The 24,933-nt window shown below is 35.3% G+C and overlaps 1 long non-coding RNA gene across 1 annotated transcript; it reads right to left on the bottom strand.

The window, feature by feature from the left end:
* Window positions 1-11,449: 11,449 nt before the first annotated feature.
* On the bottom strand, window positions 11,450-24,494 carry LOC131400517 (uncharacterized). The gene is made up of 3 exons (XR_009217457.1): window positions 24,335-24,494; window positions 18,556-18,617; window positions 11,450-11,957 (listed from the first exon to the last, which is right to left on the bottom strand). It is a non-coding gene; the product is annotated as an uncharacterized LOC131400517 (long non-coding RNA).
* Between the last annotated feature and the right edge of the window lie 439 nt (window positions 24,495-24,933).

The following is a 24,933-nucleotide window of genomic DNA, read 5'->3' as shown; positions in this document are numbered from 1 at the left end:
GCAGGATTTCATCATTTCTTATGGCTGAGTAGTATTCCATTGTGTATATATACCACATCTTCTTTATCCATTCGTCCCTTGATGGGCACTTAGGTTGCTTCCAAGTCTTGGCTATTGTGAATAACGCTGCAATGAACACAGGGGTGCATGTATCTTTACGCATTGGTGTTTTCAAGTTCCTTGAATCCAGCTATTCCACTGCTGGGTATTTATCCAAAGAACATGCTAGAATTTAAGTAAAGATTTAAACTATTTCTATATAATTTGCAACAACGACAAAAAAAATTGCCCAAGAACCAGTTTCATGAAAAAGAAAACATGCTTTAAGATATTTTTTCAATGCCACCTGTGTAAATTATCTCAAAATTAAGGGGATCTGTGAGTTATTAGCACTTTATGGTTAATTAAAATGTTTAAAATGCAATGATATAATGTAGAAGCTAATCAGCTCAGACATATGCTAGCTTAAAATTAATTTGTCATACCCTACAATTCAACAAAATTGCACACTATCATCCCTCAGAGAAAACATTGTATTTATCTCCATGAGATTTTTGAATTAAGAGGAACTATTAAATAGTTAATTGTTGAACAGAGCTTGAAAATTACACATATCTGATTGTCCATGTTAACAGGACATGTTAATTGTCCAACATTAACGGGACATGAATATCCTATTAATAATCACTGTTTGGTTTAATATGAAAACATTACCACTTATATGAAAACGTATGCTATTTGCAATGATATTTTACTAGGATATTTTTATGTATGCCAGGGAAATTTCAAGCCACCATTTATCACTTCAATCTACTCAGAAAGTAATATAAATATATAATATCGTTTGTAAAGAATTGTCTAATTTTAAGGAATAATTTTCAGTAAATGTAAGTATTGACCAACTAATAGTTTATGTTTTCCTATTGGAATGTAAAAATTTACATGGCAAGAACTTCCTTTCTTTTTCTCTTTTTCTAAACAAAAGAAAAACAGGAAAATACATAACGAAAATAGGATAGCAGACAAACACACACACATATATATGCATTATATATACCTATAAAATATTCGTACATTCCATTTATGTCTATCATCACAACATATTTTTAAATTAGTTATCATATTTATAGAAAGAGAAACTGAATAAAATAGAGATTTTAGGAAGATTGAAATAGGTGTATTCTGCTTTAAATATCTCTTTGGGATTGTGGTAGCTAACCTCAAGATGACTCCCAAAGACCCACTCTCCTCCTCTTGTTTGTAGCTTCTATAGTTTTCTCCCACATTGTGTCATGGTTGGTCTGTGTGTGTCACCAACATAAAATGGCAAAAATGATGGTATGTCACTTCAGAATTAGGTTATAAAAGACATTGCAGCTTCACTGTTGTGTGTTCTCTCTCTCTCTCCCTCCCTCCTCCTGGACAATGGAGAAAGCCAGGTGCCGTGTTACGTCACAGAGAGGCCCATGTGGTGAGGAAGCTAGACCTCTGCCAGCAACCATGTGAGGGAGCTTGAGAGTAGATCCTCAGCTCCAGTCAAGTCTTCAGATGACTGCAGCCCTGACCAGCATCTCGATTATAATTCCCTGAGAGATCCTGAGCTAGAACCACCCAGCTAACCCAGCCCTAAAGTTCTGGCTCATAGAAAGTATGAGATAATAGACATTGATTGTTTAATACACTAAGTTTTGGGGCAATTTGTTATACAGCAAAGTGAAGATACAATGATTTGAAGATAATAGATGTAAATGAAGATGCAACTACTGCTTGTGTTTTCTTTTAACTTTAGTAGTAATATTCTCAGACCAGAACTTCCATAACCCATATATTTTCTTTCTCACATCTAGCTCTTTTTTGTTTATTTGTTTGTTTATTCAGAGGTCAAGCTTCTCAATATCAGATTCATAAAGATTTTTAGTGGCTCAAAAACAATCTACATATTAAGACCCATTTTATCTACTTAGTCTTGTGTCTAATATTTGTGCCGACATCTGTCCCTTAATAAATGTTAGTCACTGCTTTCCTCCCTTTTATGAAAATTGAGATTTGTGAAACACGTCTATCGAGACTTTTGAGGAGACTCCACGCTTGTGCAGCAAGAGTTACTATTTGCATGCAATAGTAACTACTCACACATAGATTTGCCTCCCAGCTTTCTTTCCCTATCAAGGTTTTTTAAAACACTACAATTCATATACAAAAAAAAGAACCCATGAAATTATGACCACAAATAAGGATCAGGAGGAAACATTCAGTAAGTTTTGTTTTCATTCTTTCCGCCATCCAGGATGATTTAGAAAGTATAACAGCACGTAATCGTCTATTTTTCTTTCTCCTGTATTTTTTACATTGCATTTCTATTGCTACACTTCTCTAAATACAGCAGCTTCTGCAATATGCGTCTACTTTATTTTTAAAGGTATTTAGGGAAATAGTAGCAGCAAAAGGCCAAAAGTTACCTCTAAGCTAAAGGTCAGATGTGACAATGCTTGAAAATAAGAAAATGTCCAAACAACAGAAAATCACCCTGTAAGACAAGTGACCTTTTTTTAAGTGATGACATAATGTGTTCTCTTTTGTCCAAAACTACAATGAACAAGGCCTGTTGATTCAATATGTTATATTCAAATTATACTTTTGTTACACTATTTACAACAACAAAAAAAACTGCTACACTTAAAGTTGATGTGAAATGGAATCTTTCAAATGGATTGTATGTATCTTGTAGGATTTTGTAAGTTAAGCAAGCTAATATTTTTTTCCTGGAGGCTGATCTAAAAAAAGGATTTGTTTCTTGGGTGTTACAGAGAACCAATAGCCTTGAACTGGGATAAATGACATTTGGATTACTTTATTCTTTGATTAATCCCTATCACACCAGAAATATGAAGAAATTGGGTAGTACATAGATTGTCCAAAGGAACCCAAGGAGGGTCAGCTGCCAAGTATAAAGGAAGCTGAGAATTTAATTCTAGAAAGTTATATGTCCCTGTGCATATATATTCATAGGATAAAAACATGAAATTGTAAATATAAATAAACTTCTGTGAAAAAATTCTATGGTTGCTAGTCTCTACAAAACTGCTCACCTCCCCCAACTGAAATATATCCCCAAGTATTCACAGCCTTTTTTGATCATTAACTCTTAAATCTGGGTTTGTCCTGTGGTTTTCTTGTAAAGAATGTAATGTGTTAGATGTGATAACATGTGACCTGTGAGGCCAAGGCAGAAAAATATACTGAGGTTTCTGCTTTAGTGTCTTAGAATACTATTCAGGGCCAGCTTCCATGAAAAAATCTGATTACTACGTGATTAGTCACGCTGAGGAAGCCCAAGCTAGCACGTGGGGAGGCTCATATACAAAGAGAGGCCCAGCCAGTCAAGCCTTTCTGCCATCATGGACCCTGCAGACCAGACTAAAAAGTACCAGTAAATGATATCTGTTGATGTGTAGAATAAGAGATTCACCCAGCCAAGTCCTAGATGAATTCCTGACATCCAAAATTGTTGTTTGGTGTTTTAAGCTTTAGGCATGTTTTTATACAGTAATAGATAACCAAAATAAAATTTGGTACCAAGACATGGGCAGTCAGTGAATAAAAAACCTAAGATATTTAGCATTGACTTTTAAACTGAGCAGTGGGCATGACTTGGAAGAGACTCAAGATGGCTTTTAGTGTAAACTGGATGAGCCTGAGGAGATGGTTCTTTAGAGCTTGAAGGACAGATAAGACAATGCCAGGGGAGACTGAAGAATAACACTTTCTGTGTAACGGCAGAAAGTTTGGCAACACTGTCACTTATAATAACATGAAATTTAAAAGGTATCAAATAAATTCATGGACCAGTCTATGGAAATTTCCCAGGAAAATGTAGAATGTAATATCTGGAGTTTCACAGGACTATGGTAAAATATTAAAAAGGAATGATGAACTAAATACGTAATGAAATGTTCAATTTTGAAAAGAATTTAAAGTGAATATAAAGAAATATGATTTCCTAAACTGAAAAATAAAATTGTTTTTCTTCACCAGGCTCTCCTCGCAAAATATTTTCAAACTAAGGAATGCCTTCAGGTCCACTTTCATTACTACTTTCAGAAAGGTCAAAGATGATCTTTTTGCTGGAAAAGATTTTCCCTGAGCTAACATCTGTTGCCCATCTTCCCCTCAAACCCACCCTCCCTAAAGCCCCAGTACATAGTTGTATATTCTACTTGTAAGTCCTTCTAGTTCTTCTATGTGAGCCACCACCACAGCATGGCTACTGACAGATGAGTGGTAAGGTTCTGCACCTGAGAACTGAACCTGGGCCGCCAAACTGGAGCATGTTGAACTTTAACCACTAGGCAATCAGAGCTGGCTCAAAATCAACATTTTAAAGTATATAGTTCAGAGGTTTAGTATATTCACAAGGTTATATAACCATCTTCATTATTTAATTCCAGAACATTTTCATTACCACAAAAAGAAATCCCATACCCATCAGTAGTCACTCCTCACCCCTCTAAACTATTCTTTGGCAACGACTAATCTGGTTGGTTTCTGTATATATTTGCCTATTCTGGACATTTCATATAAATTAAATCATATAATATGTGGCCTTTTGTGTCTGGCTTCTTTCCCTTAGCATAATATTTCCAGTGTTCATCTGTGTTTTGGCGCACATCAGTACTTCATTCCTTTTCATGGCTGAAATAATATTACATTATAGGGATGTAAGATATTTTGTTTATCCATTCATTAGTTGATGTCATTTGTATTGTTTCTACCTTTGGGCTATTGTGAATGGTGTTGCTATGAACATTCCTGTACAAGTTTTTGCATGGATATAAGTTCTCATTTCTCCTGGGTATATACCTAGGAGTGGAATTTATCAAAAATTTTTCTAAAAAGGAAAAGATAAATATACACTTCCCAACTCTTTCTATGAGGTCAATATTATACTTATACCAAAACCAGACAAAAATATTACAAGAAACTACAGACCAACATCCCATATGAATATAGATGCAAACATCATCAAGAAAATGCTAGCAATGAGAATCCAGCAACATGTTTAAAGATTTATACACCATGACTAAGTGAGAAATCAGATTCTCCCCATTCCCCAGGGGTGGTGTTGCTGCTGTTTATTGTAGTAGTTGTTTGTTTGTTTATTTGTTTAGTGACTTTTCTGAATTAAATCTGTGAAGTCTTTATTCTTTGTCATACATGGTCACTGAATTCTCTGATGGTTAACTTAATGGTCAGCTAATGATTGAACAGAGATTTCCTTAAATGACCAGAACCAATTAGTCTCCCAGTCTTTGCTGAGGAGCTCTGAGAACATGCAGGGGAATGCCTTCAACACTCAGTAAATCAGTCTACAACTCTGACTTATCCTCACTTCCTGCTCATTCTGTGAGGTCATTCAGAGATAAGAGCACAGGGCCTATTTAGGTCTTAGCCGAACATGTGCACTATGCACTGCACTGGGTGTGTGTACTGCCTAATACATGCATGTGGCCTTCCAGATTCCCAGGAATATATTAGAGCTTCTCAAAGCTCCCTATGGACATCTTGTTGCCAAAGTTTTCCTTTTAAGCTTTTTGGTTAACTCATTGTTTGGCTCAGTTGTTATCTACTGCTTCAGGCAGTCACACACTTAAACAATAGCCTATATTTGCTTTCAAAAAATGAACAAGAATTTATAGTGGTCTCTATTCCACCATTTTCACTGATGTCTTCTTCCTTCTAGAAACCTTAAAAATATGCATCATAGAATCTCTCTTATTAAACAATAGAGCTTCCAAGAATATGAAAGATATTGTAACAAAGAAGCCTCTTAACAGGATCCAGATAGACAAAGGCCTTTACTGAGGATATTTGTGGGTATGACATTTGTCTAATGAAGTAAACCTGAATAAGATTCAGAGGAAATCCATAGAGTTTTTAGAAGAATCATATTGGTGGAAGCACCAGCATCTTGGACTAAAACAGGTCAGAGGTAGAACAAAAGGAAAAGGGGCCTTTGGAATACCAACCTTCTCTGAGCAGGAAGAGGCTGCAAATTCTTAAGCAAAATAAGGGATGAATCAGAGGGTTGAAACAAAAGCCAGGAGAGCTGAGTTGAGAAACAGAAAATCATTCTCAGGATTTAGAACTGGGCCCTCACTAATGAACTGTTGACATATCTCTGATTGGGTTTTAGATTTGCTGTGCGCAGCAAATGCTATGTGCTTCCACCCCACTCCCACCACTTTTGCACAGGAACGTTTATTCCAACAATCTTATCCATGTATCATCATTGTATGTTGGGCATGTGGGTTTTAGACAACCTGTCCCCTTACTTCCCAGGTCTTAGATGAGAAAAATTGAATTCAGGGAACTCTACCTGAGGAAACTCTTCCATGCCTGCATGTTATTTGGTTAATAACATTCTAGACTTAAATCCTGAGCTTCATGCCCTAATAGGAGGAGATTTCAGGGGTCTTCAAACTCCCACTTGCATGTAGGAGGGATGTGAATTGTTGCAGACCAGAAGGTATACTGTGAGAGCTAGTCTCCAAAGATCAACCCCCAATGAACATCTTTGTGTAATGTATAGATTCACATCTTTGTTTAAGCGTTCCTTCTCTTTAAGTCTGGGTTGGCCCAGAATAAATGTAATAGAAGCAACCCTTTATGACTGGAGTTAGGTTAAAGGAAGTGTTGAAGATTCTGCTGAGGTCTCTTGGAATACTTGTTCTCAGGGAAGCTGACCAAGATGTAAGAAGTCTCCTTATTCTAGGACTGCCATGATGTGAGAAAGCTCAAGTTAGCTATGTGGAGAGCCATGGAGAGATGAAAGGCCACTGTTAATTGTCCCAGATATCCCAGCCCAGTCACCAGACCTACAAGAGAAGAAATCATTTTGCCAAACCCAATTATCTAATTAAACATTCAGATTACTTCAACCCCACCCAACTTTTGTCTGAAAACAGGAGAGACCCCCCCCCCAGCAAAAACACAGCTCAGCTGAACCCAGTCAAACCACAAAATCATGAGAGAAGATAATATATTTTTGCTTTATACTATTACATTTTAGAATGATTTGTTAAACAGAAATAGATAGCTGGAATATATTTTTGTTTTGCTAACAAAATTTGGAAAGAGAAATATGTTGACCAGCGACAGGTGAAGCACATAGCAGAAAATATTGGATTATCATTCACTGCAGAATGAGAACTAAAAGGTAAATTCAATCAGGATAGAATTTTTGCAAAATTTTTAAAAATGTAGCACTACAAAAGCCCAGCACAGCACTTATTTCTAAGACTGCCATAATGTGAGGAAGATCAAGTTAGCTATGCGGAGAGGCTGCATGGAGAGATGTGTGGCCAGCCGCCGGGAAATACATAGATATTCTAAAGTGTTATAAAACCTCAGACTAGATCACTTGTGTTACGGATATATGGCAATGTTGAAACATGAAACTGACTGATTTAATGATAGAAGGATTTTTAATGTGGAAACATTGTTGTGTAGTGGATAAAATGTAGATTTTATAATTAGTTGACCTAAGTCCAAATAATTGGTCTGCCACTCATCAGGTACGTAAAATTGGATGAGAGATGGAATATATTAGCATCTAAGTGTCCATTCAGGCACTGTCTAATTATACCTATTGAGTCCATCCCAAGTTAAACCCTATCCTGAATTGTAACAATATAACTTTGATTTGTCTCTTTCTGAATTTTATTTATGTGGAGATCATACAATATGTGTTATTTTGTTTCAGGCTTCCTTCACTCAATATTATGTTTGTGAGACATCCATTTTGTCCTAAAGAGTTACAGTTAAGTCATTGTTCAATATTTTATTGAATTCAGTTATATATACACATAACAATTTATTTATCCATTTTACTGCTAGTGGAAATCTCCAATGTTTCCAGTTTTGAACTATTATGAATAATGTTGTGATGATCCTTCCTGAATATGTCAAGTTATGCATGTACACATGACTTCTATCGGAATAAAACAGCCAACTCAGAGAATATGCCTATATTTAGCTTTAGTTAAAAACCAGAAGCAGATTTTTTAAAATGGTTGTACAAATTTAAAACTCCTCAATCGTGTTTGAGATATTATGTTGCTTCACAGCTTTACCACATCAAAATTTCCATCCTAAGTTTTAAGTAGCAGATATTTTAATTGCTGATTCTAATTTCCAGTAAGAATACTGTTCTGAGGGTTAGATGGTATGTGATATGTCTGTGTTAACATTATGTTTCCTACTCCATTTTCAAACATTAGTGGCAGTGAAGTGTAAAACTTTCTCAGAGGAAATGTAATCATGTGGACCAAAATGATCAATTGCTTGTTGTTTCTAAGCTTTCCCTGTATTCTTTTCAATTGTTTCTTTTTCAGAATCAGCAAGGCCTAGAATAGTATAGTATCACTTCTGGTCAATACCTATTTATAGCCCTCCTATAGGAGTCCAGTGCCAACTCAGTAATTCTGTGTATGTCCATCTTCAAGTAAATTATTTCCCCAATTGGCACTGAGTAGAGGTCCTTCCCACGTTATTGGCTCAGTTAAATAAGAAAGGAATGTATTTTCCTTGGTCCAATTGGGCGTGGCCTGGCACCCCCACGCCAACTTATTTCATTAACCCAGGGGGCAGCTCTAACTAAGGCATCTGCCCTAGCACTCCTGTCCCTGTTTTTTCGGTGGGCATCAGTGGGCATCTATTCAACCCACCTTAATTCTGCCTCTTTTGAAGTCTCATAGAAACTTTGAAAACTAAGTATTCCACATGGAGAAGAGAGCTGTGGTTATTGTTCAGTTTTCTAGGACCACATGGAAATGCCGTTGACTCTAGCACAATAATATGTTCATATCCAAATACTTTACTCTTCTACTTCTTCCAACTCTATTTCTTCCTTCTGTCTATTCCTCAATAAACAGCTCTCAGTTCTGCTTATTTTGCGGTTTTACTCTTTCCTTTTTCACCAGAACTTTACCGTCTGTAGGATGTATTGTGACCAATTTCCAATTGCAATTCCATTCTAGATTTAGGAACTCCCGTCAGTGAACCAAGCAAACTATTTTTTTGACATCAGTGCATAGAGCAAGAGGTAACAGGGAGGTGGAGAGGTAGGGAGATCCACAGAGAGCTCTGTCATTGGCCTTGGAGCGAATGAGGCAAGCTCTTCACATATGTTGCTACATCTCCTGAGTTTCTTCTTGTCACATGCTGTTGAATATAATATTTCCATTTGATCAGTGACTTCTGCTGAACTACTCCTTCTCTATCCTTCTCTGACATTACCCAAGACATGAAAGGCATTTCTGGTCCCAGCTTTATCTGTTGTCATTCATTGTTAGGGTCACTTTTCACCAATGCTCCCAGTAACAAGCTGGCAATTGTCTTTGAAAAGGTCTGAAAAGAGTTTCTACATCTTTTGAGTCCCAATCCCCAGTGATATCTGCTGAGTACAATATTCATTTTCTGCCAAGGCTCCAGTCAGCACATCCTACTTGCAGACACTACTAAGCAAGCTGGCAATCAAGTTAAAAGGTTCGAGTGGGTCTTTTAGTGCTTGTTTTTGCTCAGAGCTCCATTCAAATTCAATTTCTTTCAGGCATCTTTGTGAATTGGGACTAACCAAATCCTTAAGTGGGGAAGGTGATTTCACAAAAACCCAAAAGATCCACCTGTCTTTGGGCTTCCTGTTTAGTGACAGGGTCAGTAAAGATAGCCATTTATTTCTCACAGTTTAAGGAATATCTCTGATTTCTCTAGGCAGTATAATTCTTCAAAATTTAACACACTGGTCCAGCCATATAGTTCAGCTGTATTTATCAGTCAGCCACTACTTGTCAACATGGAAGACTTAAATTCTCCTGCACTCCTTCCTCCAAGGAGACAATTATCATGATATCAATGCAAGGAAGCAACTTACTCCCAGTGGTTGTCAAGTTCAGATGCCACTACACTAAATTTATGACATATGCTAGCAAATTTAAAGATCCCTATAGAAAAACCAAAAATATTCAGTATATATGAATGATATTCAGTATATATCATTTCACGAAAATGCAAATAGTGTCATATTGGATTCCAAATAGGTACGAAAAAGAAGGCATTAGCCAAGTCTATTGTGGCATACCAGTCACCTTTGGCCAGTTACACTTCTTGAAGAGTCTTTATGAGTGTATTGATTATGGTTTAAGTAATGAGGAGAACCACTTTGTTATATCCTCAAATGACTATCGTCATATTCCATGAGTGAGCAAGATTTAATGCTCCCACTTCAATCATTTCCTTAACAAGATCCGATGGTCTCATACTTTCAGAATTCTATATTTCTTTATTTTCCTACAGAAAAGTGCTTGGACAATACAAAGGTTCCCATTTAGCTTGTCCAATTAAAACAAGATAACATCCCTTTCACACATAATATCAATTCCAATTTCACATTCAAATAGGGCAACAGACCCTTGGAATATATACTCCAGTCACATTTTCTAATCTGTAGCTTAGTTATAACCTATGTACACTTCACTCTCTATGTGCCCTCTAGGTTTCACATCTAGACCTGTAAGAATGTTCTCTCCCTCTCCTGTGGGATTACTGCCTACTAGTAATGCCAAGAAATTTTGCACACTACCACTAGACCATCTCACCCATGTAATTATGTAAGGCCTTGGATCCCCTACTTTGGGTTGGGTGAACAGATCATAACCCTTCTGTCAATCATTTTTACATTCTACTTCTTTTTCAGAGAGTAAATTCAGCACCATGGTCAAGTATTTTTTTGTTCTAAATCACAACACTTAAAATAGGATTTAAATGCATACAAGCTTGGTTATACGGAGTGGATTTGATGGGGCACTTTAAGAAAGGTGAGTGCATCATTTGGGGGCCCATGGGTAGAATACTATGGACTAAATGTTTGTGTCCCCCTAAAATTCATATGTTGAAACTCTAAGACCCAATGTGATGGTATTTGGAAGTAGTGTCTTTGGGAGGTAATTAGGATGTAAGGGTGGGGCCCTCATGTTGGGATTAGTGTCCTTTTAAGAAAAGACAGAAGAGCTTGCTTCCTCTCTCTCTCTCCACTATCTAAGGATACAACAACAAGAAGCTGGTTGCAAACCAGAAAGAAAGTCCTTACAAAGAACCTTGACCTTGGACCTTCCAGCCTCCAGAACTGTGAGAAATAAATGTTGCCTAAGCTACCCTGTTTATGGAATTTGTTATGGCCGCTAGAGCTGACTAGCACAGCTAGAGTTGGAAGAAACTTCTTATGTCTCAAATTTTGATAATGTGTTTTCTATTGGTAATCCAATTATTTTTTCTCTTTTTATTATATTTTTCCATAGTCATCTAACATCTCCACCAGCTAAATAGTAATTATTCCCATTACCCCCCTCTCCACTTTTTTTCAGGCAAAGTAACTAAACTAGTAAACTGCCTCTTGAATATTTTCTTGGTATTTATTAGCAAGGTTATACAAGGATCCTAAGATTGGTGGGGAAGCAGGGAGCTGGCTATATCACAACATCTATCATGCTCTGTGTCAACAACATTAATTTAGATGTCTCCTTACCATCATACAGCCAATTTAGGGTTGTCAGTATCTGTGATACTTCTTTCTCTTCAGAAAGTAGATTCTACTTGACAGTCAGAGATGGAGCAAGGCAGTGTATATTCTTAGGGTAAGTGTGGCAAACTCCTGTCTTTACCACTGCAACAGATTGGTTTTCATACTACTCACAATAGAACGCTCACAGGAGTTTGCAGCCGCTTGGGATCAGTTGACAACCCAAAAAATCCCTTTAAATCAGCATTATTTAGTATTAGTGATGTGATCCTCTTCCCCTACGGTTTATTCTGAGAATTTATGCTGGCAAGGATCAGTCAGTCTTCCACTGCAATTTCTTCACAAAATGACCTTTAACAGAATACCCTCTGGATTCCATGGCCTGCAGGAAATCAATGGTTACAAGTGATTTACTTTTCTAGTAAATACGTGGGCTAAAGTGGCCAAGGAAGTGTGAGAAGTCTTTCAGCAACCAGAAAATCTGATCTTAATTCATTCTCTGCCAATATTCTAATTTCCTCCTTTGAAGGTCTGGTTTTCATCAAAGTTGATATTAACAGCAAAGGAATAATATTTTTTGTTATTTGTTCTTCTGTTTCACCATCTCTTTCTATCCACTTAGCTAATTCCTTCAGGTCTAAATCTATTTCCTTAAAATTGCATTGGTAAGATTTGTTATCCATATTCTGCCACAAGGCTTTTGTCAATTAATACCAAGGATATAGAGAGAGCCATCCCTGCATCGAGTAATCTTGGTACTTTTCCTCCCCTTCCACTCTTAAAAAAATGTGCCATAGCCTTAAAGATTTATGGGTGTGAAAAGCAAGGTAGAATTGACAAAGTTGACTTAGACAAATCATAGAGCTCACCTCCACTGGTGTATTTGACTATTCTTACAGAAATATGGCACTGTTTTTATTGTTGTAATTTTACAGTAAGTTTTGATATATAGTGGAACATGTCCTCTCATATTTTTCTTCAAGATTATGCTGCCTAATTTTACTTCTATGCATTCATATAAATTTTAGATTTAGCTTGTAGATTTCCAGTAAATTACATTGCATTTGGAATAAGATTGCATTGAATGTAAAGATTAATTTAGAGTGAATAGACGTTTTTATAATATTGAGTTTTCCCATTGATGAACAAGGTATTTCTTATCTTTAAATCTTTTAAAATTTCTTTCAGTCATGAATGAGATTACCTTACATTTTTTCCTTCATGTAATGTCCTTGTCTAGGTTATACCTGCCTGCCTTATTAACACACACACATGTTGATAACTGCTTTTCTTTTTTGTGAATCTCTAAAAGAGTTAACAAAGATTAGGACTTTCTTTATAGTTCATAGAATTTACTGGTAAAAATGCTTGACCTAGAATTTACTTTGAAAAAAATCTTTGACAACAGTTAGGTTATCTTTAATTAATGTAGAGACCTTTCTATTCTCTCTCCCTTCCTTCCTTCCTTTCTCATTTGTCTGAGTAAGTTGCATTTCGGGGAAACTTTTCCATTTCATCTAAATTTGCAAATTGCTTGGAATAAAGTTTTTCATAATATCCTTTTTTTTGGTGGTTTAAGGATTCATACTATTGTTTTACCTTTCCATTCCTTTTTTCAATTCACATTCGAAGGGTGTATCAATTTTATTAATCTTTCCAAAGAAACAACTTTTGGCTTTGCTTTTTGTTTTCCCCCTCTTGTTTATTGGTTTTCTATGCAAATTTTGTTTTTATCTTCAATGTTTCCTTCATTCTTTCTTGGATCTAATTTGATGTTCTTTTACTAGCTTCTTTGAAGTAAGCTTAGAACACTGATTTTTAGCTTTTATTCTTTTCTAATGCATGCATTTAATCTATAGACTTTCCTAGATTCATAATTTTAGCTGTATCCTTTCAGTTCTGATGTGTAATATTTCAATTGTAACCAGATTAAAATATATTTTTTAATGTATGGTGGTGTTCTTTAATTTATGCTTTTATTTTTAAAAAGCATATGGCTTAATTTCTGAACATTTGATAATTCTGTAGTTATGTTTTATTGATTTTTAGTTTAATTGCTGTGTTGGTCAGAGAATATACTTTATATATTTTCAAGCCTCTGAAATTTGTTGAGACTTACTTTATACCATATACATGGTCGACTTCATAAACTGATCATTCAAAAACAATGTATATTCTGCAGCTATAAGATGCAATGTTCTACATCTGTCAATTAGGTCAAGTATATTAATCAGATTATATTCTTACTACTTTTTATCTCTTCTATTAGTTGAAGTGAGAGGTATAATAAATATTTAACAATGACTGCCCTTTTGTTTATATCTATTTCTAGTTATGTCAATATTTACTTTATATACTTTGAAATGATAAGTGCATACAAATTTAGAAGCTAAAGATACAATATTCCTAATATATTGAAACTTAAAGTGTCCATTTTCATCTATTAGTGCTTTTTTATTAATGTCTTTTTTGATATTAATATTTATAACATTATTTGGAGTAGTGTTTGCATGGCCTATCTTTTCTTGTTTTTTTCCTTCAACCTTTCTGTGTTCTTATATTAGAGATGTGTATACTAGAGACATCTTATAGTTGGATTATGCTTTGTTTTTGTTTTTTATCCAGTGTGATACTTTTTGCTCTTATTTGGAGAAGTTATTTTTACATTTAAAATAATATTTTTATATTTGTGTTTAAACTTTCATCTTATTATTTGTCTCATTTATTCTATATTTCTTAATTAATCCTTTCTTGCATTCTTTTGGATTATTTATTATTCCACTTATTCCTTCAAGTAGTTTTAAGACTAAACAGTTTTTTTTTCCCCATTATTTTAGTGGTTATTCTACTAAAATAACATATTTGACTTATCACTTTCAAATATAAATTAGCATTTTTATCTCATTCAGTGCAATGCAGGGACTTTAGGCCCATTTCCCTTAATTTGCAATGTATATATTTTTAAAATATACTTTAATTTTTTCTATATACTAAACACAAGGTATTATTACTAAAATATATATTCATTTTTATATATCCGTATATTTACCATTTTTATTCTTATTCATTCTTTTGTGCATCTTGGATCTTCTACCTGAAATAGTCTTCCTTTGGCCTGATGAAGTGTTTTATTTTTCCTGAAAAATAGTTTTAAGGTTTTTTTTTAATACTAGATATAGAATCCTAGCTTATCAGTTTTTTTCTTTTGAAATGAAGCCATCCTTCCGCTATCTTCTGGCTTCAATTTTTTGTCTGTATATTGAAAAGTCACCTTCCAATAACTGTTACTCTTTGAAGTTACTCTGTCTTTTTTTATCTCGTTACTTTGCAGATGTCCTCCTTGTCTTTGGTTTCCAGTAATTTTATTGAGATGTAGTAGGTGTGATCTTCTTTGAATTTATCCATACTGAATAGCCATCTTTATTTTATTTATTTTTGTGTGTGTGTGTAAGGAAGATCAGCCCTGAGCTAACATCCATGCTAATCCGCCTCTTTTTTTTTGTTGTGGAAGACTGGCTCTGAGCTAACATCTATTGCCAATCCTCCTCCTTTTTTTTGTTCCCCCACCAAAACCCCAGTAGATAGTTGTATGTCATAGTTGCACATCCTTCTAGTTGCTGTATGTGGGACGTGGCCTCAGCATGGCCTGACAAGCGGTGCGTCGATGCGTGCCTGGGATCCAAACCCTTGCCGCCAGCAGCGGAGCGCGTGCACTTAACTCCTAAGTCACGGGGCCGGCCCAGCCGTCTTTAAACTATATGCCCTCATTATAATTTTTTATCTTTCTTTGATGAAATCCTATCTCAGTCACCATATCCTCAAATATTTCTTCTGCTGCATCCTTGTTTCCCTTCCTCTGGGACCCCAACTGCATATATCTTAGACATTTTCACTCTATATTTTATGTCTCATCATATCTTATATATTTCCCAATTTTGGTCTTTCCTTGCTTCATTTTGTGCATCATCTTCTGAACTGTCTCCAAGTTCAATACTTTTCTCTTTAGCTGAGTATGATTTGCTATTAAATTCATTCATTGTGTTCTTAATTTCCACTATTATAGTTTTCAGTTATAGAATTTCCATTTAGTTGTGTGTATAGTAGTCATGTCTCTGTTGAAAATTGCAATATTGCATTTATATGCTTGAACATATTAGGCATAGCTATTTCAAAATCTCTGTCTGATACCCCTCTTATCTGCTTCTTCTGAATATCTCTTTGTATTTTCTATTATTTCACTTGTTTTTCTATTATGTTGTCATGAGTCCTCTGCTCCTTTTCTAAAATTGTAACTGGGTATTCTTATATGAATATTTGTAGAAATAATTTAAGAACGATTTGATCATCTTCCTTCAGACAGTATATGAGAGTTCCAGTTCCTCCTCATACTCACCAACATTGGTATGGTCAGTCTTTTTCATTGTAGCCATTCTATTAGATATGTAGCGGTATTTCATTATGATTTTAACATTCATTTCCCTAATGACTAATGACTTTAAGCATATTTTCAAATGCTTATTTACGATCTGTTTATCTTCTTTGGTGAAGTATCTGTCTAATCCTGTCCACTTTTTCAAAGGTTATTTGTTTTCTAATTGAGTTGTCAGAATTCTTTGTATATTCTGAATACGAGTCCTTTACCAGATATATGCTTTGCAAATATTTTCTCCAAGTCCACGGCTTGTGTTTTTTTTTAGAGCACTTTTAGGTTTACAGCAAAATGGAAAGTACAGTTAGTTCCCATATGCCCCCCATATACTCACACACACGCACGCACACATACACACACACACACACACACACATAGCCTTTCGTACTACCAACATCCTGCACCAGAGTGCTACATTTATTACAATCAACAAACCTAAACTGACACATCATTATCATCCAAAGTCCATAGTTTACATTAGGGTTCTCTCATGGTGTTGTACATTCTATGGGTTTGGACAAAAGTATAACGACATGTATCCACCATTATAGTATCGCAGGGAATAGTTTCACTGCCCAAAAAATCCTCTGTGCTCTGCGTATTCATCCCCTCCTCCCCCCAACCCCTGGCAATCTCTGATCTTACTATCTCCATAGTTTTTAGTTTTGCAGAATGTCACAAATTTGGAATCACACCATAGACTTTCAAATTAGTTTCTTTAACTTAGGAAAATGCATTTAAGATTCCTCTATGCTTTTTCGTGGCCTGATAGCTCATTCCCGTTTAGTACTGATAACATTTTATTGTCTGGATGTGTCACAGTTTATTTATTCATTCACCTACTAAAGGACATCTTATTTGCTTCCAAGTTTTGGCAATTATAGATAAAAGTTGCTATAAACATTTGTGCATAGGTTTTTGTGTGGACATAAATTTTCAACTCATTTGAATAAATATGAAGGAGCACAATCGCTGGATCATACGGTAAGACTATATTTAGTTTTTTAAGAAACCTTAATTGTCTTCCAAAGTGGCTGTACTGTTTTGCATTCTTACCTGCAATGAATGAGAGTTTCTGATGTTCCACATCCTTGGTAGCATTTGGTATCCTCACTGTTTTGGAGTTTGGCCATCCTAATAGGTGTGTAGTAGTATCTCATTATTATTTTAATTTGTGATTCCTAATAGTAGGTGATATTGAACATCTTTTCACGTGTTTACTTGCCATCTGTACATCTTCTTTGGTGAGATATCTGTTCAGGTCTTTTACCCGTTTTTAATTAGGTTGTTTGTATTCTTATTGTTAAATTTTAAGAGTTTTTGTATATTTTGGATAATAGTCCTTTATCAGCTGTGGCTTTTGCAAATATTTTATCCCAGTCCATGGCTTGTCTTCTCATTCTCTTGATAACCTGTCTTTTTACTCTCTTAAAATTATCTTCGAAGAGAAGTTTCTAATTTTAATAAAGTTCAGTTTATCAATTTGTTTTTTTTTTTTTTTTTTTTTGTGAGGAGATCAGCCCTGAGCTAACATCTGCCAATCCTCCTCTTTTTTTTTTTGCTGAGGAAGACGGCCCTGGGCTAACATCAGTGCCCATCTTCCTCCACTTTATATGGGACGCCGCCACAGCATGGCTTACCAAGCAGTGAGTCGGTGCGCGCCCGGGATCCGAACCAGCGAACCCCGGGCCGCTGCAGCGGAGCGCGCGCACCCAACCGCTTGCGCCACCGGGCCGGCCCCCGCACCCAACCACTTGCGCCACCGGGCCGGCCCCTCAATTTGTTGTTTTTTTATAGGTTGTGTTTTGGCGTTACATCTTACAAATATTTGCATGACTCAAGTTAACAAAAGTTTTCCATTGTGTTTTCTTCAGGAAGACTTTTAAAGTTTTACGTTTAGGTCTATGATCCAGTTACTTTTGATATGATATGAGGTATAAATCAAAGAACTTTTGTAAATTTGTGGTTTTGTTTGTTATTGTACCCCCATCTCCTAACTAAATTTCTGTTACACATTAGGCCATCAATAAGGGTTGTTAAATGAATGACTGAATAAATAAATAAAATAAAATTCATTGCAAGAATAAAGTACTCCACTAACAGTTCTATTGGTACTGCACATTCTTCTCTAGATGTACTATTAGATACTTCAAATTGTTGTTTGTTCTTTCTAATTTTAAGACTCTAATTCATCTGGAATCTTATTGTTCTGTCTGGTATGAGGAACAAATTTACTTTTTATCCATAATGACATTTAACATTTTATTGTTAATATATCACATCTTATTTGTCACATACCAAATGATTATACAGATTTTATTTTATTTCTAGAATTCATCAGTTAACTAATTTATTTTAAAACCTAATTGTCATACAATTTCAACATTCTTTTTCATGTTTTAATTTGGTAGAACATATTTCCTATTGTGACTCTTTTTCCAGTAAAAAAGTTTTCTTGCCTACTTATTTTCCTATATCAAGTATATTAACATATTTTTAGAGACTCTTATTAGATCATTAAATTTTTAAACAGCACATAATAAATACTTACCACAAGTTCTGCATTAACTTGAAATACATCTGCTTCTTTAGTACATTAGGTCCTCCCCACTCCTAGATGAGAATGTATCATTTAGTTTGTTACAACATTCTTTTTGTATTGACATTAGAATTTGGTATCATTGTAATTTATGTTTTCTATTTCTCTTGCTAGGTTGAGTGACTATTTAATTTTTGTTCATATTTTGAATGAATGTTCTTTTTACATGTGCACGTGTTTGTATAAAATCCTTTGCTGTTTACATTTAGTTTTTCACTATATAGGAAATGCTCACCAAATTTGTCATATAGGGCATAATGTGAAACTTACTAATAACATAAAATAGGCTAATACTTCTAAAATTGGTTTTCACTTACTGTAATCTCCATGGGTTTGGTACTATTTAACATTAGCCTTTCTGGAAAGCACCTTTTCCCTTTGCTTTTTTGATACCCATCTTTATAGGATTCTCCTCCTTTCGATTCTTTCTTCTCAGTTCCCTGTGTACAAATTTATTGCTCTCTCTCTATCCGTAGTGTTCTCTGTTCACTTCTCCTATCATTCTACAGTCTCCTTGATAAACTATTGCTTTAAATTGCCATATTTCTGATTATGATCTCCAAGACCTTATTTTTTGTTCAGGAATCTTCCTTAATCCCTGGACATTATTCTCGTCTTCTGGATATTTCTATCTAAATCGCCCATTAATATTCCAATGACAATATCTTTAAAACTTAAATAATCATATTCTTCACTCTCATCTCCCAAACTTTAAAAAGAATAAATGAAATCTTTTCATCCTCCTGCATTTCATATTTCTATGAATGCCACCCAAGCAATAAACCTTATCATCTGAGACCCCTCTCTCTATATAGTATCTTGAATATAGCCAGTTATCACCAAATCTTGTTTTTCTACCACTTGTTTTCTACTTGCATTTTCCTTAACTCCACCTTTGCTCAAGTTCAGCTCTTCAGCATTTTTTAGTAATTGCATTATTTCTTGTGCCAATCCTTCTCTTGCTCCCAGCCTACGCTCCGTAGCACTGCATGATAAATCTGTCCAAAAAGTAAACCATTTTACTGGACCCAGTAATTTCTTCTGCTCTCTAATGCAGTCTCTTCGTGGTGTCCAAATATTCAACTGCAAAGGAAAAATTCAGTCAATACCACCTGCTAACTTCTCTTTTCAGTGAATAAAACCTTGAGTGCTTTCTATAGTATCATGTAGGTGTGACTTATTTGACCATCCTTTCAACACGTTTAATGAACGCATATTACGAGCCAGGAATTATGCCAGACACAGATGATACAAGACGGACAGGGTGTTGTCTCTACCCTCGTCGGTTCAAGCGCGAGACCCAGAAACGCAAACAGAAAAATCACAACACACAATAATTGCAATTTCTGAATATGAATATAATTTTATGGCAACAGAAGATATTGAAAACGAACAAAAACCCCTGCACTCACAAGCAGGATAAGGTTTACAAAGGTTTGGACTGATTGGGAGGAATGACTATGAGTATGATATGTGAAGGAATGGAAGGCGGGCTTTTTGGGCAAAGGAAACTGATATTTATCAAAGTACAAGTCAAAAAATTGAACGTAGTAGAGGAGTAATGAAATTTCAATATTTTAGGGATGTGATGCGTATAATAAGAGAGTATGATGAGATAGAAACTCAGAAGGAAGCAAAAGGCCAGGAGGGTCATCTCCATTTTACTGAGATTTTCCTTCCTGTATTTCACAAGTAGATAACATTACAATTGTGATGACAGATAATAGAAACAAAAAAATCATATTAAGTTCACCTTTAGCGTGCAAATATTCCAAATTATTTGTGAACCTGAACATATTACATTTTTAGAAAACCTAAATAAATGTGTCTGGTAGGAAAAATTATAGGAGATTTAAAATTTCAATGAGGGGCCGGCCCGGTGGCTTAGCGGTTAAGCGTGCGCACTCCGCTACTGGCGGCCCAGGTTCGGATCCAGGGCGCACACCGACGCACCGCTTCTCTGGCCATGCTGAGGCCGCGTCCCACATACAGCAACTAGAAGGATGTGCAACTATGACATACAACTATCTACGGGGGCTTTGGGGAAAAAAAAAAGGAGGAGGATTGGCAATAGATGTTAGCTCAGAGCCGGTCTTCCTCAGCAAAAAGAGGAGGATTAGCACGGATTTTAGCTCAGGGCTGATCTTCCTCACACACACAAAAAAAAAATTTCAATGAGGATGTTGTATTGTTTCAATTGTTAAAAACATTTAAATAAAATCACTGCTTCTAGAATTAGAAATTTAATATAAATCTGAAATATCAAAACAAAAATCTGGATGTTTAAAGGTGCTGCTTTGAATTGAAAGGTATATTATTGAAAGCTAAATTTAGAAACATGAAATTTAGTATATAGTTAGAATTATTAGCCTATCTCAAGAAATTTTTCTTTGATGTTGGTTATATTTTTTTGCACAATATCATAACTCAGTCTCTTCCTTGGGAAGTATCCTTTGTGCTGTGTAACTTTTGTGGGTGGTATTTGTCTGTTAACTAAACTCCACTCTCCTTGAGAATAAAATACTCCTTGTTCTTCATGTAGCTCTTCAGTATGCCCCAGTTGAGCTAACTATGAAATCTTTTCCATTTCCTTGAAACTTTTATTTCATCTTTTCTACTCACTTCAATTGAAATATTTCAGTACTTAATATTTTCTGTCACATCTTTTTAATATATTCTTAAAACAGGAAAAAAAAGCCAACCAAGTCTCACATCCATAGAAAGGAGGTTTTTTTTTTCTCAATATGGTTAAAAAATAAAATACAGAATCTCTGGAAGCTAGAAGGACATAAAGTTCTCATCCTTTGTGACAGAGCTCATTTTTATTGTCAAAAAAGTTATCAAAAACTTTTTTCCAAATACCCATTACAAAATTTCCCATGATGTGGTACACATTCCACTGGATCATCTCAGAAGACTGTTCATAGTTAATAGGTGGGCATTTTTTATCTCAATAGTTTTCAATTAATGTTAATGTGTACTAGAAAATTTTAACTATCTAATAAATGTTTTCCCAAATATTATTGCTTAAGATGAGGAAATAATTATTTAAATTTAAAAATAACTGATATATTGCTTCAAAAAAATCAAATAGGGCCGGTCTGGTGGCTTAGCGGTTGGGTGCGCACGCTCCGCTACTGGCTGCCCGGGTTTGGATCCCGGGCGTGCACCGATGCACTGCATCTCGGGCCATGCTGAGGCCGTGTCCCACATACAGCAACTAGAAGGATGTGCAACTATGACATACAACTATCTACTGGGGCTTTGGGGAAGAAAAAAACAAAGAGGAGGATTGGCAATAGATGTTAGCTCAGAACCGGTCTTCCTCAGCAAAAAGAGGAGGATTAGCATGGATGTTAGCTCAGGGCTGATCTCCCTCTGGAAAAAAAAAAAATCAAATAAATAAGAGGTGGTCAAAAGGTACAAAAAACAAATAAATAAATGAGAGGTGACATGCGTATAAGGAAAAAGTTGTAACATTGAATAAACATGACTGAATTTTTTGCAACAATGTTAATTAAATAGGAAGAAATCAATTTCTTCAGCGACTTCTTATTACTAAGATAAAGTACACTTCCTACAACATAGAGATCAATAATTATTGATTATTATCATTGTTTATTAATCATATGAAGAAAAACATCTGGTAGTTAAGGGAAAGGCATATTAGCTCAAGTAATATCTAACTGCATAGATTAAATTTGCTTCTTTGGATGATTAAATTACTTTTATTTTTGATTCCTTCAATTCCCAAGCTCTGTGATCCTGAGTTAGAGGTAGAATGTTTTTTTGGTTTGGGGAGGAGTCACAGAAGGCAGATGGACTCAGAGACTTACAACTGAATTCAAATGCACTTCTTAAAAGAAACCAAATTATGGGGAAAGAAAAGAAAAAGAAGAGATCTTCTCCATTTTGTTTTCACATTGGTAAATAGGATAAAATATAAACACTAAACCCTCAAGTATTTGCTTTACATTTTGAGTGAAGATAACACGATGTGTCTTTGCTTCCATGGGTAGGAAAACTGGACCCCAGAGAGATTAAGAGTCACAGGTTATTATGACAAACTAGCCTTGAACACAGGTTTCCTGACAACTAATCCAATACCCTTTTTACTCTGATGTTTTGAGTTATGGGAAGCGAGATTAAAGTCATCTTTCTAAAGCAAGGTAATTATTAGGAGTAAAGAAGTAAACACTAAACATATCAATAATTACAAATATTAGTTTGGACGTGGATTATTTATTTATAACAGTAAAGCTAATGTAAAGCGGATACAGACAAGTGCTTTTAAATTTAAATGAAACATATATGCACCTATAAAACCATCAGTCACAGATAAAAAAACTCAATAAACACTCTTGCCCAAGGACCTAGTCCCAAGTAATTGATTAAGCCAGTTGCTCCATGCACATCACTGTGTGGCTCTTTAGATCGAATTATAGGTTTTATAAGCATCATAACTCAGTAAATCAGACCAGACAGTGTGCTTGGATGCATTTCTTTTGGTAAATTGGCCTAATATGTAGCAAATAAGCAACAACCTTCTTATTTTCCATGCATTGAGTTTTTTCAATGACAAGTTATCATGAATCATCAATCTGAAAAGGGAATTTTTAAAAAGTGAAATGGGTTTTGAAAAACTATCCTGAAACAGTTGTAACTCTATAATAGGCCATTTCTTTTCACTAGCCAGTACTGTTCAAGTCCCTCAAGCACAGTTCAGCCACAAGAAAATATTTGCTGGACAAATTATCTGAGACCCTTTTTCACTCTGTTTTGAAGGTGGAGGCATATATGTATTTTGTTTCAAACAGCTCTTTGATTTCTGATAAGTGAAAGATAAAGAACATTCTGTTTAATGACAGCTTGTTTTGGGGTTTACTCACTAGAGCTCTTTATATTTTAAATAGACCTGAATGGTATATAATTATGATTTCACTGGATATTTGATATTTACAGGCAGATTGAACTTTCCCTATAATAATGCCACTTGAATGATTAGTGTAACAAAAAATTGATAAGAAAAACATATTTACTTTCTTCATTCTTTTGCCTACTGTTCTTATAAACAAGAGTTCCAACAAAGTTCTGTTCATTTCTTTTCAAAATAAGGAATGATTTAACAGGTTTTTTCCCTCATTCTATAAGGAAGAGGTCATTATGTTAAATACTATGTTACTTAAAACTAGTGACCTGTAAGAAAAACCATATTTGCTTTTCACAAAGAAAATTATAATGCTTCAGGGGCCAGCCCGGTGGCGCAAGCGGTTAAGTGCGCACGTTCCACTGCGGCAGCCCGGGGTTCGCCGGTTCGGATCCCGGGTGCGCACTAACGCACCGCTTGTTAAGCCATGCTGTGGCGGCGTCCCATATAAAGTGGAGGAAGATGGGCATGGATGTTAGCCCAGGGCCAGTCTTCCTCAGCAAAAAAGAGGAGGATTGGCATTGGATGTTAGCTCAGGGCTGGTCCTCCTCACAAAAAAAAAAAAAAAAAGGAAAATTATAATGCTTCAGAAGAAAAACAGCACAGCAACCTGAAGGGTTTTTTTCTTAATAAATCTTAAACAAGTAGCATGTAGCATACTAGCGTTTCATTATCAGTCTCTCAATTACAAGAAATAAGAAAGAGCAATAGGATGTGGGTAGACATAGGCATTTCACAAGGTAAATGGAGAGAAAGTCACACCTGAATATGAATCAGGGAAAAGAAAATATTTCTCACACTTACCATTTCCTGAGGCTAATGGTCTCTCGTGAGAGCAGCCTTCCAGCCCCTGTTTCTCTCCCAGTGTGACTTCTTTGACTCGCAAAAAGAAATGGATGCTATAAAGGCAAATTGAGATCTATTTTCAGTGGTTCTTTTGACTCCTATGAGCATTAAATGTATTTTGCTTTTCGTTGAGCATGAAATGATTTCCATCACCTAATAGCCACATTTATTGAAAATTCAGGAAAAAGCACATTGTGTTATTAAAAGACTGTAATGAGAGCAATGCATTTGGTCTGTTACAGTAATCATGAAATTATTTACATTAGTCACTATGATCAAAACCTTTATATATATACAAATATTATACTTAAAATAGAACAATTATGAAAATAAAAAAAGGAAACACAATATGATAAAGATTCAAGGTCTAAAAATTATTTTTCCTTAACTGGAAGAACATTTTAAGGCCTACATTTCTAAAACATTGCTTTAAAATTCAGAGGACTCTTATTTGAAAGTCATACATTTCCAGGTTATTTTTTTTACATATATATACCTGCGTACATTGAGACATACACACATACACACACACACACACACGTACATTCATAAACTTT

The sequence above is a fragment of the Diceros bicornis genome, chromosome 1 (genome assembly GCF_020826845.1).
Source record: "Diceros bicornis minor isolate mBicDic1 chromosome 1, mDicBic1.mat.cur, whole genome shotgun sequence".
Taxonomy (NCBI): domain Eukaryota; kingdom Metazoa; phylum Chordata; class Mammalia; order Perissodactyla; family Rhinocerotidae; genus Diceros; species Diceros bicornis.
Note: the sequence above shows the minus strand (reverse complement) of the source record. Positions and strands in the feature narration are given on the sequence as shown.